The sequence below is a fragment of the Mchenga conophoros genome, linkage group LG9 (genome assembly GCF_057382185.1).
Source record: "Mchenga conophoros isolate Kocher_MC1m ecotype Shallow Benthic linkage group LG9, M_conophoros_male_GT1.1, whole genome shotgun sequence".
NCBI lineage: Eukaryota > Metazoa > Chordata > Actinopteri > Cichliformes > Cichlidae > Mchenga > Mchenga conophoros.
The window spans coordinates 8634021-8639010 of NC_140534.1; positions in this window are offsets into that span (position 1 = coordinate 8634021).

A 4990-nucleotide genomic window follows, 5' to 3' on the forward strand; every position below is an offset into this window, starting at 1 on the left:
AACTGCAGTTAAAATACAGTTTATTTCTGGAAAACATTATTATTTTTAATTATTATTATGGGGTGTTGTGTGCAGAATTTTGATGTGAAAATGAATTTAATCCCGTTTCGAATGAGGCTGTAACATGACAAAATGTGGAAAATGTAAATATTTTTCAGATGCATTGTAAATTGACTCACTTTTCAGGAACATGAGAGAAATGTGAGAGCAGATAAGGTTGCAGTATTCGCCCAGGATACCCAAAATCTGCTGCAGGGAGTTTGCTTGGAGCTTCACCTAGCTACTTGGCATGAAACACTTCATATATGGATAGTTCACAGAAAATACCATGGATATGTATTTTACAACATGCTTACAAGCTTACAACGTGCAAGACTAAATGTTAAGTATGTCCAGTAGTGTTTAATATAGGTCACATATATAAGAAAATGATTGAAATTCTATAATTATAAAATTGAAATCCAAACAATACTCGTGATCTGTTTTGCACAGCACAAAACTATGCTCATGACATCCATGATGTTAACATGGCCTCATATTTGTCCTACTATTTTTACATTAAATGACAACGTGCACATTTAAAGCAAACACTACATACCCATCAGCCAGTCAGTGGGTCTGAGAATATTCTAGTTCAGGGTGATATGATTTTCTCAAAGATATGTTTTGTGGTTGCATGCGCTCATTCAGCCTCTTTGGAAATACATAAAAGTTCGAGTAAAGTCCCTCAATGAATTCCTAGAGGAGCCAAGTGTCGCCTTGCAGAATTGCAACCTAAATATACAATATATGCTTTAAGTCATGTAGATGTAGACTTTGTCATTGGTTTTCCCCATAAAGCCTGTGGTCATAAATCTTGTATTACTTCTATATTTGACAAGAGTCTGTTCATTCCAAAGAAAGCACTGGCACTAAGCGATAGCCACTTGAAATACATACTGTACACAGTATTTGGAAGCCACAATTGCAGGTTTATGTCCATAAGAAGCTCAAGCAATGACATAGTTTCAAAAAAATACAATTTCTCAGCAGTATCGGATTATGTTTGCTGAGATTCGTTTGGAACAGATTTTTGATCATTTTCATGTAGTGATTGTTATGACTCCAACGCTTACCTCACATGGTTCAGGGGCGTTTCCAGGATTTCTGAAAATGGGAATTCACAGGGATAGGGGGCAGTCAAAGGGGGCCTATTAAATTTATTTGAATATTTGGTGAGATACAATTATTTTATGTTTCAGCAAATATACTGGTTCCATTTATTCATTGGGCAATATGGCTGCACTGCCACAATAAAAAACAAAATTAACATGGTAGTAATGGAGCTTGGAAAATAAAGGGAAAAAAGCAGATTATAACTATACTATTACTATACTATAGGCAGTTGAGACAACCACTGTGAAAAATATAACAGGAGTTGGTTTTTCAAAACTTCTAAAATGCATTGTTTCTCATCTATAAATAGCACAAGATAAATATGCACTGTCTGTGCATATTTATGGGAAGGCAACTAAAGTCCTTCCCATCGTAGGCCTGTGTTGGTTGGTTTTGCCTGAATTACCTTTATTTCAGTCTATTGTAACATCACAATATGATTGTTTAATGCGGGTAAAATCTCTGTGTGTGCTGAGGCATAATTATGTTCAATTTTCTTTGGCAGTGCTCTGTTTGCTTCTATCACTGTTCTTTACAATGTAATGGGGGACTAATGCATCTTTCCATTGGCCTCTTGCACTAGTGCCTATTTAAACAGTCAATAAGTCAGGCAGTTCTTATAGCCACCAAATGACCTCACCATTGTCTGTCATATTCAAACAAGATAACCAGAGCAAGGCTGCTCAATAGAGTAGTACATATGTGCCATGAACTGTTCCTTGGGGAAAAAAATTATATGACATGTCTTCAAGCTTCCTATCAATCATAAGTCACCCATGCTGAATCCAATTTAAAAGCACTTGCCCGCTGTTCTCCATGCCTAAAAACACAGAGGATTATGGGAAAAAACAGACAGGCTTCTGGAGCTTTTTACAAGTTGGGGATGTGGTCACAGCCTCTTCTTAGAGTCCCTTAAACTGTTTTCTATTTCAGAAACTCACATGAATTAGTGAGACACATCTCGCAGGTGCTCATTACAATGACCAGTGTCACCCTTTTCCTTTCCTGCTTTAACCGCACAGCTATAAGCTGCGCTCAACTGGATTTGACAAGATGCCTGTAAAAACATCAGAGCTCTTGCCTGAAAAACAAAGAAAGAAAGAAATACAGGAGACACGCTTTTCCAGCTCTTTTCAAACCAGGAGCAGGAGCAGGAAGGAGTCTGCGCACCTCCACATCATCACTCTTGTTACGCATGCACAACCTTAGTGTATGTTTAATCTGGGTGTTAATGGAGTGTTGTGGCGGCTGGACGAACAGTGAGCGGATGCAATCACGATGTCAGTGTGTACAGACACAACTTTGACTTTCTTAGTGTGTCGTCAGTGTGTTTCCATGCAGTCCAATCAGTAACTCAACTCACTCTGCAAAGAAAAAGCACAGAGAGCAGTTGTGTTTATTATGCTGTATTAGGTTTTAGTCTGAGAAGATCTAAGAGTGAGCAGGTGCTTCTGAGCACAGTGTATATTTGTTTTACTTTGTAAAAGACCCAGGCTGTGGGGAACATTTCATTTAATCCCCTTTAAGGAACAGCAATTAGGCAAGTTAATGAGACCCTGAGTATTAAGACCCTCATTTATCCTTCTTTTTCCTTCACTGTTTTCTTTTAGTCTTCCATCCGTCTTCACTAGATTTTTTTCTTCTTACTGCCTTACACACAGTTGCATGTGGTTAATGTTAGAGTTGGTGTCTGAGCTTCATTGCCTGAACCAACTCTCTAACTCAAGCAACATTGGAAGTGTTTTTAATGTACAAGCTGTCTAAATTAAAAACACTTCCAAATGTGATACCTGGAGGGCAGCAAATCATAAATCCACAACAACAACAACAGTGAGAATCCTCTCTCTTGATGCACTCTGAGGCTCTCTTCTCCTGAGAGACTCAGAGTGATTTGTTCAATTCAACTCACCCCAATGGTGTAAAAATAATTCCACTTTATTTAGGTAGGCATTGCACCAAGGCTGTAGACATGCTGGTTGGCTACCTGTCTGACAATGAAGACACAATTTGTTCCCAAAGACAGATAATTGCCCACCTATGAATCACAAATAAAGCACCCCAGGCAATGGAAAAAAATGCCTGGGGTGCTTTAAAATTTGACAAGAACAGCAGAGGTACTGTCAGTCTACACATACAAAGGTAGTATTTTATCAGAGTTCACATACCTGCATTGACAGGCATATTAATAACTTTGAGTGAATTGCGTGAACTTATTTGCTGTGCCTAAATACAGCATATCCTCTCAAATAGAATGTTTTCACTACCCAGTGTTTGCCTGCAGTACAGTGCCAAACCAGTACTGAGAGAGGAAATAGGCTCTCAAATATGCGGTCATGTGGACACTCTAAAAAGGAAAGCATACAGGGTTTTTTTTATTATTGTGACAACATTTGACTTGACATTTTAGAGTCTCTCACAATTGCAAGTCTAACTGTAAAGTTAGACTTGACACAGGAAAAGTACCACTGCTGATAGTGTACACACGCACACACACACACACACACACACACACACACACACACACACACACACACACACAGATATGCAAAGCTGTCCTTAGTTTGGATTTGGTAAGTTTTGACTTAGCTCGTTTGCCATCATGTTTACCAGTATAGTGCAAAAAAAAATAAAAAAAAGAGGCAGAGTAAACTGTGTCAAAACAAAAACATGCCTTCATTTGTTTTGAATGAGTCCTCATGGCCAGTCTATTATCACCAGCAAAGTTTCAAATAACGACGTCAATGTATGTAAGGCAAAAACTCAGACTTCAAACTGCACTAAATACCCAGGTTAGGACATTTTTCTGCTCTTGGCTTTCTAAATATCAAAGGCCACATTCCTAATATGGACATCTAAATGAAGCTGTTATGATACCAAGCACAGTTGACTATGCACATAAAGATCAAACCTTTATAGGGGAACGTCAATCAGGAGAAAGATGGCTTGAAAGGAACCAAAATCCACACAGTCTGAACATGTAAAGACTTCAGTTCCCTTTTAAATATGGTAAATGGCCTGTATTTGTATAGCATCTTACTAGTCCCTAAAGACCCCAAAGCGCTTCACACTACATTCAGTCATCCACCCATTCACACACACATTCACACACTGGTGATGGCAAGCTACATTGTAGCCACAGCCACCCTGGGGCGCACTGACAGAGGCGAGGCTGCTGGACACTGGCGCCACCGGGCCCTCTGACCACCACCAGTAGGCAACGGGTGAAGTGTCTTGCCCAAGGACACAGCGACCGAGACTGTCCAAGCTGGGGTTCGAACCGGCAACCTTCCAATTACAAGGCGAACGCCCAACTCTTGAGCCACAATCGCCCCCAATATGACAGTGATATAGTTCACATGATATATTTCTAATCAGATTAATTGTTTAGAGCGAGAAGACCCTGGTTGGCGAGGCTGCCTGCATCCACGAGGTCTTAAAAGCTCTGCTATATAAGCCTGTCCATGTAGAGCTCTATGTTTTTATGCTAATAGTAGAATTTTAAAGTAGATTCTGAATTTCACAGTGAAGGGAAGCAAGGTTTAATATGTGACCGCCGGATATTTCCGTTAGCAGCCTTGCTGCTTTGTCCTGAACTAACAAGCTATGGAGGACTTTGAGATGCTCATGAAAAGTGAGGCAGGAGAAAATTAAAGTGTGTATTAAAAGTCCAAGAACACCGATTGACAGTAAAGGTTTGAATATGAAACAGCTGACCTTTATGTTTTTTTTAATGAAGGTCCACATGGGGCTCCAAACTCGGAAACGAAGAGCCATGCTGAATCTTTAAGAACCACATGCTGTTAATGTTAAGTTTTAGAGTATTCCAGACACAGCG